Source organism: Budorcas taxicolor, chromosome 20 (assembly GCF_023091745.1).
Source record: "Budorcas taxicolor isolate Tak-1 chromosome 20, Takin1.1, whole genome shotgun sequence".
NCBI classification, from domain to species: domain Eukaryota; kingdom Metazoa; phylum Chordata; class Mammalia; order Artiodactyla; family Bovidae; genus Budorcas; species Budorcas taxicolor.
This window is the reverse complement of record NC_068929.1, coordinates 25,429,998-25,446,078: the sequence shown is the minus strand read 5'-3', so window position 1 is coordinate 25,446,078 and position 16,081 is coordinate 25,429,998. Positions and strand designations below refer to the sequence as shown.

The 16,081-nt window shown below is 41.4% G+C and overlaps 1 pseudogene; it reads right to left on the bottom strand.

The window, feature by feature from the left end:
* The window catches only part of LOC128065913 (stathmin-like), an 82,429-nt pseudogene extending 66,625 nt beyond the window's left edge, over positions 1–15,804 (bottom strand).
* Between the last annotated feature and the right edge of the window lie 277 nt (positions 15,805–16,081).

Sequence of the window (16,081 nt, the reverse complement as noted above, 5' to 3'; positions counted from 1 at the left end):
TTTTTGATTTGAGTAGTTTGTAGTATAGCAAGTTTAAGAATTTGGGTTCCAAACGAACTTATGATTACCAGGGAGGGAAGGATGAGGGGAAGGGGTAGTTAGGGAGTTTGGGATGGACATGTACACGCTGCTGTATTTAAGATGGATAACCAACAAGGACCTACTGTATAGCACTGGGAACCCTGCTCACTGTTACATGTCAGTCTTGTTGGGACGGGAGTTTAGGGGAGAATGGATACATGTATATCTATGACTGAGTCCCTTCGCTGTTGAAACTATCACAGCATTGTTAACTGGCTACACTCCAATATAAAATGAAAAGTAAAAAAAAAAAAAAAGAACTTGGGTCTCCAAAATTTGATTTGAAATAAGGGTTTCACATTAATTAACTATATGACCTCGAGAAAATTACTCACCATTTAAAACCTAGTTTACCTCATTTGCGAAAGAATATAATTGTCCCTATTGTGTAAGATGGTTTGGAGGACTTAACTGGCTTGCAAAATGCTTATCACATTGAAGGCATACGGTTGACGACTCAACTGAGTAAGACTTTATCATATTTCCAGCGTCACTTTTGAACACTCATATTTCTTGTCCATCTGAAAACTACTTTTCTAAAGATTTGAATTGCCTTTATTTTAAATTCTGGGCTCATGCCCATTTTCTTTTCAATCTATCATATCTGCTTTAGCATGCCAAGCCTCCTACACAGCATTTTGGAAGTGACTAAGGAACAGATCCAAGTGTTTCACTCATAGCTTCCTGGGCGCCCCTTAGATTGAGTTATGGCTGATCATTTCTCGTCTTTTTTTAAAAAATCGTCGTCTTTTAGTTCTTTAGTGGCATAACTTTCCAACTGGTTTTTGGTGTCGAAGAATTAAGAGCTCCCTTGTGTTTGGACCCATGAAGATTTGGCTGCTTTTGTGTTAGCTAACTCTTGACTCTGTCAACCCATGGAGGATTGACATATGTTAATTTGGTATTAATCATATTATATCTTCATTGCCCATCTGTTTCACGGATTGATCTATTTATTGTTGAACATCACAGTGTGCCAGGAATTTTACTATGTTTTAGGGATGTGGTGTGGATGCAGTGGAGATAGTCCCTCCTTTCATGGAGCATAGGGTCTAGCAGGGACTGGACACATTAATGATGAATCACTAATGTAGTAGTGCCCTGAAGGGAGCTGCAGAAGGCTGTGGGGTCTCCTAAACTAGCTTGAGAGAGGGGCTTAGGAGGGCCTCCCTTGAAGGAAGTGACACTGATGTGAGATCTGATAAACTGGCTCCAGTGAGAAGCAGGTGAACATTCCAGGAGAAACAGCACCATATTCAAAGACCTGCACATGGGAAAAATCTTGCAGCATTTGAGGAACTGGAGTAAAACTAATGATTGGAGAGGAAAGAGCGAGGGTCTTGAGTGCTGAGGTGGGACTTTAACCTTATGAAGGATTCATTCTTTTTAGGAGCTTCTTTGATGTCTTTCTGATGTTAAGTGGTTACATAGTCTAGGCGGTTGCTAAGTTCAGTGATGATAGTGTATTTGGAACCTCATTAAACAGCAATATTTTATTGTTCTTTGGTGATTAATGAAATCTTGTCTCTGGCCAAGTAAACAGATTCTTAGCACAATGTGTTTTAAATCAAGTCAAGAAGACGAAAGTACAAGTGCTAGTGAATCTCTCAAGTTAATCCATAGACAGAAGAACATGGAGCTAGAGCATGTTTCATTTGTTTGAGCAGTCTCGTCTGCTCTTTGTTAGTTTTCCTGTCTCTTCCACTTTCAACTTTTTCAGTTTTGTCTAAATGATGTCAAATAGAGCAAACCAGAAGTCCTACAATAGATACTGCTTCAAAGCTGTGGAACTCATGGCAACCTCAGCGCTTTAGTAGTTAAACTTTTCCTTTCAATTTCTGTAGTTATAATTATCTCTAGTGTCAGCAAGGGTGGTGAGGAGTCACAATTTCCAAGACCCAACTCTCAAGGCGTGTGAAACTAGGATACTACATAAAAAGGGATTCTAGACTTTTATTGATACATATATACTTTTTTTTTTTTACAGCTGCAGAAATCAGTTTATTCTATACGTGAAAAAAGAAAATTACCAGTAAGAGATAATAAGCTCCATTTATCCCTTGACAAAAATTTATATTGTTTGTGCTTATCCTTTCTAGGGGATGAGGACTCTATCTTTGGACTTTTAGAAGGGTGGTCAAGCATATTAGACTTTCTGTGGAAGTGTTATAATAACTAGCACCTTTAAATTCAGAACATTTTGCTGCTGATACCCATCTAAGAAGTACTTCCCCAAGAGGGGCTTCAAGTCTGCCTGCTCTGGAATTATCCATAGCATTTAATTAGAAAATAAGATTTCCTGACCCCACAATGAAACTATCAAATCTGAATCTATAGAGCAGGGAGAGGAAGAATTGGATAAAGCCTAGCCTTCTATTTTATGTAGAATTTAAACACTTATTAGCTAAAACTCCTAAACCTTAAGAATAAAATGATACAGAAAATCAATAAACATAAAATATATTTATATTTTGGGCTTCCCTTGTAGCTCAGTCGGTAAAGAATCTGCCTGCCATGCAGGAGACCTGGGTTGGATCCCTGGGTCTGGATGATCCACTGGAGAAGGAAATGGCAACCCATCCCAGCATTCTTGCCTGGAGAATCCCATAGACAGAGGAGTCTCACAAGAGTCAGACATGACTTAGTGACCAAACTGCCAACCACCACCACCATATTTATAAAAATATAATACTCTATAGAGTATCTGATACGCATTTTTAATTTTAATCTACTCATCATACCTAAAGAGTTTTACCTATGGATTTTTTTGATCTTATTTAAAAAGCAGAACAATTTTTTATTTTCTCATTTTCCTTGTTATTATGGCTTATATGGCTTCTTAGATACACCCATAACTTAAAAGTGAACATTTAATTTCAAAATACATGGGGTTTTAAAAGTATCTTGGATATTAATTTTTCATTTTAATATTCATTTATCATTTAAATACTTTCTTCCCTGCAATCACCCTCTGTGTGTTTTTCAGTCTTCTGACTTTATTGAGGTCAATGGCTAAGTCAAAAATCTCTCTTGGTAAATGTCACATTGAACTTGAAAATATGTGGGTTATTTTCAAATATCTGTTGATATTGATTTCTAACATAATTCCATAGTGGTAAGAGAACAGACTCTGTATGATTTCAATACCTTTAGACCATAAAATTTTTGCACCTGTTTTACATCCCTGGATATATTCCAGTGTTTCCTGATTTATGGTCTATGGTAACTTGAATAGAAGTTGCATCCTGAGGTTATGTGAAAACTGTATAAGTCTTAATTATGTTGAATTGGTTCACAGTGCTTTTCAGGTCTACAATATCCTACTTTCCTGTCTATTCATTCCATTAATTTTTGAGAGTTTGATATTGAAACACCAACTAAAAATCTTAATTTATCTACTTAAAAAACAATTGTAATCTATAGTGGAACTTAGATTACATGTAACTTTCTATACATGTAACTTTGTTCTGTGTTTTCCAAGTCTCCTATAAATGTTATCATACTTTCATAATTTAAAAATAAAATAAAAGGAATAAAAACCAGAATTTTTTTTTCTTAGCAAGAAAACTACTGGTTCCCAGTTGCCCAGTCCCATTCTTCTTAGGGAATCAAAATTCTCCTTCTAGCCCAGATTTCTCAGTGAATTTTTCAGTATGTGTATAGCTCTCACTCTAGATATTTCAAGACATTTGACAGCTTTGTAACTGGTGTATTTATAGGCTTTTTTTCCCTAACATTTACACTATTTTGGAGGAGGGCTCAGATAGACACAACCAGAAAGTTAAGTCCCTTGGACAGCAAGGAGATCTAACCAGTCAATCCCAAAGGAAATCAATCGTGAAAATTCATTGGAAGGACTGATGCTGAAGCTCCAATACTTTGGCCATCTGATGCAAACAGCCAACTCATTGGAAAAGACCCCGATGAGGGGAAAGATTGAGGACAGGAGGAGAAGGAGGCAACAGAGGATGAGATGATTGGATGGCATCGCCAACTCAGTGGACATGAGTTTGAGCAAACTCCAGGAGATGGTGAAGGACAGAGAATCCTGTTGTGCTGCAGTCTATGGGATCACAGAGTCAAACATGGCTGAGCGACTGAAGGCAAGAAAGTTTTGAGCAATGAGAAAACCTTCACTAAAGAAGTGAATTTTGGTCAAGGAAGGATTCCCAGAGCACAGCATATGCTTGGCAATCCAGAAAAGCATGCTCCCAGGACATCAGAAAGTGTTGAGATATATTAGAATAAAAATGAGTGACAGGTGATCCAAATAGATAGGAATGCAGTAGAGAGCCTAGATTTTGATGAGAGAGCAGAGGGATAATATATAAATAAAGGGTGAGAAAATGATTGTAGGAAAACGAGCTAGGAGAAAGCCCACTTTGGTTGAATTTAAAATAGACCAGAGGGAAACATGGGCTTCCCTCAGAGCTAAGTTGGTAAAGAATCTGTCTGCATTGCAGGAGACCTGGTTTCGATCCCTGTGTCTGGAAGGTCCTTTGGAGAAGGAAATGGCAACCCATGCCAGTATTCTTGCCTGGAAAATCTCATGGACGGAGGAGCCTGGCAGGCTACAGTCCATGGGGCCTCAAGAGTCAGTCATGGCTTAGGGACTAAACCACCACCAGAGGGAAACATGATGTGAAAAGTAGCATGACTGAATGATATCTTGTGTGGGGATGGGGGGCTAACAGAGGGAGGGTAGATTTCAGAGAGGGGAAGGGCCTTAGTACAAGGTAAAACATGATTCTTAATTAATAATGACTAGTGGGATTCTTAGTGTAGGTGCTGTGATGAAAGGATAATTACAGGAAAAAAACTATATGGTTATTTTCTCATCCTTCCTAAATGCTAGCCATTATAAGAAATAGTGTTTTGAGAGTTAGATGAAGAATTTGTGCATGGCTACCATCTTCTTAGGCTCAGCTAAATATTTAGACTCACTTGATGATCACAGGCCACCTTTGGCACCCCCCACTCTCATCTATTCAGAGTGCCAGGTGCTCCTGGGCCGGTGGAGGGGTGTTTTTGCAGTAGTCTTTACTGGTGTCCACAGAGCTGTTCAGGAACCACTCTCTTGGTAAGCAACCCTGATTTAGAAGCCTTTTGTCCCACAGTGTCAGACTATTTTTTTGGGCTCCAAAATCACTGCAGATGGTGATTGCAGCCATGAAATTAAAAGACGCTTACTCTTGGAAGGAAAGTTATGACCAACCTAGATAGCATATTAAAAAGCAGAGATATTACTTTGCCAACAAAGGTCTGTCTAGTCAAGGCTATTGTTTTTCCAGTAGTCGTGTATGGATGTGAGAGTTGGACTGTGAAGAAAGCTGAGCGCTGAAGAACTGATGCTTTTGAACTGTGGTGTTGGAGAAGACTCTTGAGAGTCCCTTGGACTGCAAGGAGATCCAACCAGTCCATCCTAAAGGAGATCAGTCCTGGGTGTTCATTGAAAGGACTGATGCTGAGACTGAAACTCCAGTACTTTGGCCACCTCATGCGAAGAGTTGACTCATTGGAAAAGACTCTGATGCTGGGAAGGATTGGGGGCAGGAGGAGAAGGGGACGACAGAGGATGAGATGGCTAGATGGCATCACCGACTTGATGCACATGAGTTTGAGTGAACTCCGGGAGTTGGTGATGGACAGGGAGGCCTGGAGAGCTGCAATTCATGCAGTCACAGAGTCGGACACGACTGAGCGACTGAACCAAACTGAACTGTCCTGCAGGAGCCAGTACCTCTTTTTCTTTTTTTTTTTCAATTGGAGTATAATTGCTTTACAATGTCATGTTAGCTCCTGTTGTACAATGAAGTGAATCAGCTACATGTACACATATATCCCCTCCTTCTTGAACCTCCCTTCCAAGCCAGTGCCTCTTGTAACAATTCTCATTACCTGTTCATTCCTAAGTGTACCCAGTCCAGATGCGACTTACCAACTAGAAGTCATTTTATCATCATCAGTGTGTCCTGGCAACAGATTTGGCCCTGTTGTAAGCAGGTCAGCCAGGCAACAGAGAAAGTTGTTGAAGGTCATGGAAAGTTAACTGAAAGTCATATTCTCACTTGGAAAGAAGAATGGTTCTATTAGCCCTGTATCCCAGGGACAGGGGAGCCTGGTGGGCTGCCATCTATGGGGTCAACTGAAGTGACTTGCAGCAGCAGCAGCAGCAGCCACAGGCACTAAACAAGGATCCAAAGGAAAACATTTTAACAGGAGTGGACTCCTCCACTGGAGGAGTATTAAAAATATTAAAAATACTGGAGTGGACTTCTGTTAAAATGAGGACTGGAGTGGACTCCTCCACTGGAGGAGTATTAAAAATATTAAAAATATTGGAATGGACTCCTATTAAAATGAGGACTGGAGTGGACTCCTCCACTGGAGGAGTATTAAAAATGTTAAAAATACTGGAGTGGACTCCTGTTAAAATGAGTCATTGGGGACTTTTCTGGTGGTTCAGTGACTAAAACACCTCAATCCCAATGCAGGGGGCCTGGGTTCAATCCCTGGTCAGGGAACTAGATTTTGCATGCAGCAACTAAGACCCAGTGAAACCAAAAAAAAAAAAAAAAAAAAAAGAGTCATTTGCGGGGGATGGGGGTGGGGGTGATTTTGAGTTGACTTGCCTAGCACAGCTGTGTTAAATAAATGTTGTTATGGGCGTTATCACTGTAAGAAAAATTACCCTTCTCATCTTTGCCTTCTATCTGGGACTTTGATCTCCACTTTGTTACTGGACTAACCTAGTTGACTCAACACTTCAGCTTGGATGTTACCTCTTCCAGGAAGCCTTATCTGACATGCCCCTCAATCTGGGTTAGGAACCCCTTTTGTATACTCCAGTACCACCCTTATAATTCTACACTTTATATTCATCTCTCCTGCACTTCTGAGCAGTTGTTCATGTCTTCCCAGAACTGAACATAGTTCCTAGCACATGGTAGATGCTCAATAAATAATTATTGAATTTAATTAAGGCCAATTAATTAAATTTAATTAAGCCCACTCAGGCTGGGTTGGTAAAGAAAGATTATGGAAGTTCAAAGGGATTCTTGGAAGATACTAAAGTGTGTGTGTGTGTGTGTGTGTGTGTGTGTGTATGTGCCCCCACGTGCAGGAAGAGAGAAATGAAGAAACAGAACATCAGTGAAATCAGTTGTCTTTTTCATTTGGGTCCTTCTTTGATATTCTTTCAGAGGCTAAGATATAAATTATACTTTTAATTATTTTTGATTGTCACGTTATCAGTGAGAATTTTCCTGACTTATTTAAATTGAATCTCACCTGTAACCCAGCACTTCTGTTCCCTTTCCAGCTTTACCATAGCACTTACTGTCCTCTGATATGTAATAGATAGTATTTATTTATCCAGTCCCCTCCCACAAGAACGTAAACTCTGTAGGGGAAGGAAATTTTATTTATTTCCTGCTGTACTCCTGTCACTTAGAATGGGGCTTAGCACGTAGTAGGCACCCAACAGGTATATAATAAATGAATATTGATGGGAATGGTTTCATTTGAATGCGAGCCTATGATAAGATTGAATGATATGGACCTTAGAGGTTTGTAATTTACAGAAGGGATATCCTAATTTCTATGTGCTTTATATCAATATATCAGATACCAAATTTGACATCTTCAACAGATGAAATTTGCTCTAGGATGTCTAACCTGAAAATATGATGAAAATATATACATTAATGTTGCATTGTGTACTGAAGTCAGACTAATATAAATAAAATGCAACACAGGCACCTATAGAACAGCTGTCTCCCTTCCTAGGTTGAGCTGGTTTCTGGCAACTGGGGAATGGCCCATGGTCTGTGGTCTAGAAAGGCCTTCTTTCAGATGAAGCTATAACACTGCTTAGCGTGCTCCGTGGTGCTCTCCTGGCCCATGCGTCTCTGTGACCAGCCAATATTCCTGAACTTACGTGGGTCATGTGATACAAACAGGGAAACGTGCATTTCTGAGACCAAAGTGCTGAAACTTGCAGTTCCAATGGTCAGACCATTCTCCACATTCCCCACCAGGTCTGTGCAGCTAGGCTACATTCTCTTTAGTTACTCCTCATAAAATCCTGTGATGCGGGTTCCCACTTCCCTGATTTTTAGATAAGCTAACAAGAATATAAAGGGAAACCTACCATGAAAATTATTTTCTCTTTGAATAAATATTTTGATAATGAAAACTGAAAGCGTTAGTTGCTCAGTCGAGTCTGACTCTTTGTGACTCCATGAACTATATAGCCCACCAGCTTCCTCTGTCCATGGAATTTTCCAGGCAAGAATACTGGAGTGGGTTGCCATTCCCTTCTCCAAGGGATCTTCCCAACCCAGGGATTGAACCTGAGTCTCCTGCATTGCAGGCGGACTCTTTACCGGCTGAGCCACCTGTGATAATGGTGAAATTTTTAAAAACAAAGGTACAAACTATAGAGGGACTATGGTTTTATGTATATAGTTTCTACTATCTTGAAGTGAACTCCTCTCTCTTAGTGTTAGAAAACACTTCGAGATTTTTCATTGAGATAGTTGCTGTTCAGAAACATGGAGAATAGAGAGAATTTTTGGAGAAATCTAAGTTCGATGTACAGGCCGTTTCTGACCTATTATTTGCTTTCTGTTGAATTTCTGTTTTAGGCGGGACAGTCCCACTGCAGGCATTCTGCACTTTCCCCCATGACACCGTCTGTGGCCTTTCTTCGCGGGTTCAGGGTTTTGCTTTCTCCCTCTCCTTTGTTTACAGAGCATTTGTTGAGTGACGCCCATACTGGCCACCGACGTTACGTGACTGTCGTCTTCTGATCCGAGGACTCAGAGGTTGTTGGCGGGGAGACTTGTCATGTGCACTCGCCCCTGTTGCTAAGTTCACATCAGGCACCGGCCTCACACTGATATTTTGTGCACATGACACGGGTCTGTTACTCCTCGTGGAGGAGAGCTAATTAAGATAGGGTGGTCAGCTGAGAGAACCCTCCTCTGATTGGTCACCGCCCACAGTTGCTGGGGGGGATACACATGGCGGAATTCCAGAGGGCGCTGTTCACACAGACAAGCTGCAATGGGAATTGGGCACTCTGGGGCTGTGCCTGACAGTGGCTGGGCTCTCCCAGAGGTAGGCTTGGAGATGATAATGTAAATTGTGTGTTTGGGAAGTACAGAGGATACCAGTAGGGAAGCAGGGAACGATACAGAGAAAAGCAGGTGATAACATAGGGTTTACTACTCTGCCTGCTACTACAGTGGACAACTGAAGCTTCATCCTGTGGAGAATCCTGGGGAATGGTGCAAACACACGCCTTGGAATGATCCCATCTTGGGGGGCAGAGAACTGGGAGCTTTGTATAGCAGTTCCGGACAGTCATTGGTCGAAGGTCTTAATTCTGTGGCCCTCTGGTCTGCTGCATGTGGACAGTAAGGATTTCTGGGAAAAAAAGATCCCCGGAGTCAAGAGATACAGATACTGGCATCTGAATGTCACTTGAGTGCAAACATCCATGGTGGGGGGGGGGGGGGGCGGTCAGTGAGGTGTATGGGGTTCAGTGAGGCGTATATAGCATCTCTACCAGCAGCCTTGCTTTCTGGGTCTGGAAATGACATCACAAAGCAACTCTCCTTTCACTCCTTTGAAAAATGAGGATGCAACTCTTAATCTGATGTTGATGGAAACAGCAGACCTGCCAGGTGAAGGCAGAGTGATTAAGTGCTGTTGGGAGTTTAATACTTCCTGGGTTTAAATCCCATCTTTGGCCTTTGTATAGCTTACCTGTCAAGTTCTGTAACCTCTCTATGCTTCATTTCCTCATTTACAGAATTGGCACAATAAAGTGCCTGTGAAGATTAAATTAGACAATATAAACAAAACACTTAAACATATAAGACTGTTGGCATCAGAGATGAATATGTGAGTCTGCCCTCACAGAGCTTAAATTTTAATAGGGAAAACACTGGAGCAGCAATCATATGACTTTAACGAACATGATAAAATTTAGGACAGTGGTAGGCACAAGGTACTTTGAAAGCATTTGGTGCATCCTGAGGAATCAGAAAGGCTTCCTGAGAGAGGTGATGACTAAACTCCCAGACAAGAGGAACTGGATGAAGAGAGACCTGCTAGGTGAAGGGGATCATTTGTTCCATGTAGAGGAAAGTATACCCCACTCACCTTTTCCTCAAATTTGAGTTGTGTGGGATGCAGAGAGTGAGGAGTGAGCTTAGGCCAGTCTTCAAAAGCATTAGCATTAGCATTAGCAGGTAACAACCTATGTGACTGCCCACAAGTCCTTCATCCTCTTCCAAGCCCCTGGCTCACCTTCTGGGCTATGAGGGACCCTGTGTAGTGAACAGGGCTATGGCTCTATCCAAGCAGGCACCCTCAGAAGCTTTGGTTTTGTGGGCAGAGTCTGTGGCTGGTTGTATGGCTGCTCCATCCCATGATTTAGAGGGTTTGTGTGGAGAGTGCCTGCTCCCTCCCTTGCTTCCCATCTGGAGTTCTCAGCCCTTTGTTAAATTTCTCCCAGCTCCTGGGTATAGAGGCTGCCCAGCCTGGTCCCAGATGGACTGTGCTTTAGAGTTTGGCTTTTTCGGATGCATTGTCCAACGCAGGCTTGTGATGTGTTCTTGCTCATGTGGTTTCCATCAGTGCCTGCTGGGATGTGGCTGGCAAACCCCCAGCCCGCACTCAGGATAGAAGACAATGGGAGCCCCTCTCAGGGCTGCCCCAGCGTGTTGAAAGACCATGCTGTCTGGCTCTTCAGTCTCAGATGTGGTCTTTAATGCATGATTTGCTATCAGATCTAGGCTTCTGATATTTGAGAGGTCAGTACAGCTTTTAAAACATCACATCAGAGGATGTAACTTTCAGCTCCGTGATCTTGCTTTCCACTGGATTGCTCCTTAGAGAAGGCTGACAAGAGGCTGGATAATTTAGTTTAGAGGGAGGATGTTAATATAGTTGCTTCTCTACCCCAGAGGACCAAGATAGCAAAATGAGTTTTAATGCAAATTAGGTGGTCAAAAGCCCCACAGAAATCACCTGGTTTTTCTACCTCAGTTGGCTATTTGTAAGGAAGCCACCTGCTCTCATCAGGTCATTTCTCTCTAGTCCTTTGGGTCCATCATATCGTAGAGAAGGAGTCAAACTACTTATCAGTTAGGACTTAGTTCTCAGTTAAATTTAGGTTCAGTTAAAGCAGTAGTAAAATCAAAGCAACACTAGCTTAAACTAGGCAGAGGTTTGCTCTTTCATCGAACTCTGCTATTTCTTTCCCATGTTAATGTCGGGTTGTAGGCTGTCCTAGATAGCATGGCTGCTTCATGCCACACAGTCTGTAGGCCCCAGGTTTCTTCTGTCTGCGACTCTGCTATGCAGGATGTCCATGCCCAGGGTTACCTCATGGTCCAAGATAGCTGCTCCTGTTCCTGCCATTATCTCCATAATGTAGCTAGTAGAACAGAGAAAAGTACAAAATACCACATGGTACCTCTCACAGGTCCTTCCTGGAAGCTGCATATGCCTTAAATACCATTGGAAAAAAATCATGGTTCGGTCATACCCAGCTACAGGAATATGCCTGTAATACAGGAGGCTGGGGTTCAATCCCTGGGTTGAGAAGATCCCCTAGAGAAAGGAATGGCTACCCACTCCAGTATTCTTGTCTGGAGAATTCCAAGGACAGAGGAGCCTGGCAGGCTACAGCCTATGGGGTTGCAAAGAGTCAGACGTGACTGAGTGACTAATACATGCAGCTACAAGGAAATCTGTATTTCAGGGTAGAATATGATAGTGTAATATAATGCCCAGCTGGAATTAGAGGGTTCTACTACTCAATGAATAAAGAAAGAGATGATATTAAGGTGCAATTGGTAGTTTCTATCAATAACTGGACTGGACTCTTTACAGTAGTTTGTGACCTTGGGCATAGAACTACAATTTTTTGAACCTCAGTTTTCTTATCTGGAAAATCATAGGAGTAACATTTACTTCATTGAGGTTTTGAAAGGATAAAACAAAATTAAATGATGTAATGTGTGTCATTATTGAAGTGCAGAATGAAGCAGGGCAAAGGCTAACAGAGTTTTGTCAAGACAGCATGCTGGTCATAACAAATACACTTTTACAACAACCCAAGGAATGATGCTACACAGGGACATCACCAGAGGGTCAATACCAAAATCAGATTTATTATGTTCTTTGCAGCCAAAGATGAAGAAGTTCTATACAGTCAGCAAAAACAAGACCTGGAGCTGACTGGGGCTCAGATCATCAGCTCCTTGTTGCAAAATTCAGGCTAAAATGGAAGAAAGTAGGGAAAACCTCTTAGGCCTAGGGCAAACCACTAGGCCATTCAAATATGACCTAAATCAAACCCCTTATGATTATACAGTGGAGGTGAGAAATAGATTCAAAGGGTTAGATCTCGTGGACGGTGTGCCTGAAGAACTGTGAATACAAGTCCGTACCATTGTATGGGAAGCAGTAGCCAGAGCAATCTCAAAGAAAAAGAGAGGCAAGAAGGCCAAGTGGTTGTCTGAGGAGGCTTTATAAATAGCTGAGGAAAGAAAAGAAGCAAAAAGCAAGGGAAAAAGAGAAAGATATACCCAACTGAATGCAGAGTTCCAGAAAACAACAAGGAAAGACAAGAAAGGCTTCTTACATGAACAGTGCAAAGAAACAGAGGATAATAATAGGAAAAATAAGACTAGAGATTGTTCAAGAAAATTAGAGATATCAAGGGAACATTTCATGCAAGGATGGGCACAATAAAGGACAGAAATGGTAAGGATCTAACAGAAAAAGAAGAGATGAAGAAGAGGTGGCAAAAATATACGAGAAGTTCTTGTATAGGAGAACTATACAGAGAAGATCTTAATGACCTGGACAATCACTCACCGAGAGCCAGGCATCCTAAAGTGTGAAGTCAAGTGGGCCTTAGGAAGCATAACTGTGAACAAAGATAGTGGAAGTGATACAATTTCAGCTGAGCTATTTCAAATCCTAAGAGATGAATGCTATTAAAGTGTTGCACTCAATATGTCAGCAAACTTGGAAAATTCAGCAATGGCCACAGGACTGGAAAAGGTCAGTTTTCATTCCAATCCCAAAGAAGGGCAATGCCAAAAACTGTTCAAACTACCATACAATTGCTCTCATTTCATGTGCTATTATAGTAAGGTCATACTCAAAATCCTTCAAGCTAGGCTTCAGTAGTATGTGAATTAGGAAATTCCAGATGTACGAGCTGGATTTAGAAAAGGCAGAAGAACCAGAGAGCAAATTGCCAACCTTCATTGGATCATGGGGAAAGTAACGGAATTCCAGAAAAACATGTACTTCTGCTTCATTGACTATGCTAAAGCCTTTGACTGCGGATCACAACCAACTGTGGAAAATTCTTGAAGAGATGAGAGTAGCGGTCCATCTTACCTGTCTCCTGAGAAACTTGTATACAAGTCAAGAAGCAACAGTTAGAGATGAACAATGGACTGGTTCAAAATTGGGAAAGGGATATGTCAAGGCTGTATATTGTCACTCTGCTTATTTAACTTCTATGCAGAGTACATCTTGTGAAATGCTAGGCTGAATGAATCACAAGCCGAAATCAGGATTGCTGGGAGAAATATCAACAACCTCAGATATGCAGATGACATCACCCTTATGGCCGAAAGTGAAGAGGAACTAAAGAACATCTTGATGAAAGTGAAGGAGGAGAGTGAAAGAGCTGGCTTGAAACTCAACATTCAATAAATCAAGATCAAGGCATCTGGTCCCATCACTTCATGGCAAATATAGGGGGGAAAAAGTAGAAGCAGTAACAGGTTGTATTTTCTTGGACTACAAAATCATTTTGGGCAGAGACTGCAGCCATGAAATTAAAAGACGTTTGCTCCTTGGAAGGAAAGCTATGATAAACCTACACAGCATATTAAAAAGCAGAGACATCACTTTGATGTCAATGGTCTGTATAGTCAAAGCTATTGCTTTTCCAGTAGTCATGTATGGATGTGGGAGTTGGACCATAAAGAAGGCTGAGCACCGAAGAAGTGATACTTTTGTGTTGGAGAAGGCTCTTGAGAGTCCCTTAGACTGCTGGGAGATCAATCAGTCAATCCTAAAGGAAATCAACCCTGAATATTCATTGGAGGGAGTGATGCTGAAGCTAAAGCTCCAATACTTTGGCCACCTGATGTGCAGAGCTGACTCACTGGAATAGACCCCAATGCTGGGAAAGATTGAAGGCAAAAGGAGAAGGGGGTGGCAGAGGATGAGATGGTTAGATAGCATTGCTGACTCAATGGACATGAATTTGAGCAAACTCTAGGAGCTAGTGGAGGACAGAGGAGTCTTGCGTGCTACAGTCCATGAGGTCACAAAGAGTTGGAGACGACGTAAGTGACTGAACAACAACAAAATGTTTGACAAAATGCCCTGTCAACCAGAAAGCACCATGCAAAGCAATAATTTGGTTTTTTACATTTAAAAAATAAGTTTCTCTCATTATGAAAATGGACAAAAGAAGGAGTATGGTAAACACATTTAAATAAAAAAAAATTACTTCAGAGACAAAAGTGATCTTGGGGAAAATGTGGAGTTTCACCATGTGAACTCAGACAGAAAACTCTCAAAGGCAAATAGTCACATGTGAGTTTTTAATTGCAATTGGAAAGATGATATACTCCACTTAAAAGGTTTTCCTTTGGTATTTCAGCATCATTAGCCTTGGCTCAAATCTATAACAGGAGAGGCACTCATAACCAACAAGTAGTAATGAAATCTTCAAAGAGTTTTTACAACAGAAATGCTTTATTTGAATTAGGGAAGAAGGTCTTAAAAAAAACCCAAACCCATTTGCCTATTTTGCTTAATAAGGAAATACTTTACAGCACAAGATGCGGCGCTCTGGGAAAAGAATCAGCACTTTTTATTTTAATGGGACCCGATGTACTAGGCATGGCCTGCAGTTAATATTGCATATAATTATTTATTAGACTTGTAAAAACCTCCTATTGCCAAGGCCCCTGGGCATATGGACAAAGTTGGAGTATTAGCTAGTAAATGCAAGCCGACTCAGCAAACACAGATGCAAGGTCATTCTACGGATGGACTCAGTGGAGACGCAAGCTCCCCTTGCGGCCAGAAGTAGACTAGCTCTCTGGGGAGAAAAATGACCAGATCATGAGGCAAGGCCTCTTCTTTGGCCTGTATTATTGTAGGGAACCACACTTTGTTGGAGGGAGGAGGTCTCCACAGTTCCCTGTGCCCGTAGCGTACAGACCTTTGCTACGTTGGTCACTCAGATCGCAGTGCAGCTCACAGACAGGCTGATTCCATGAACCGTGGACCCAAGCAGTCACATGAAGCAGTTTTCTTGTTTCATGCGGAAGGAGCTGGAGGTGATGGAGTGAACTATCCTCTGATTTTCTTGTCACACAGAAATAGCTACAGTGACAGTAGCTACAGTAACACACCTTGAATCAGGCATATTTGGTTACAATTCAGATTCTGCCAATTAATATCTAGATGTTTTGGAGTAAATTACCTCTATTTCTGAATTCTGCCAGGTTATTTTGCGGATGGAAAGAGCACACAGTAGACCCTCAATAAATGCTTCTGAGATCTAGCTCAGAGACATCTTAAAGAAGACCAAGTATAGGTGGCTTACCGTCCTTTGTCTTCCCAGTGAAGCACGTCGGGCTTTATACGAAGCATGGTCATGTTCTTAAGTTTTACGTTTTGAAAGCATTGTGTCTACTGTGTGTCCAAAGCATTCTAACTCAGTGAAACCAAAGCATTATTTATGGGGAAAAAAATCTTTCTGGCCTAATTACTTTCCTGAATCTATTTCACCTTCGATTTTGGATATTTTATGGAATCCTAGTAAGGAATGGATTTGGTAAGTTGTCTAGAAATGTTTTGTCTTTAGACAGAATTGTAAGCAAGCCACAAGAAAGAGTTAAGGATCTAGCCTTTTATCTGACTTCCCAGTGAGGTG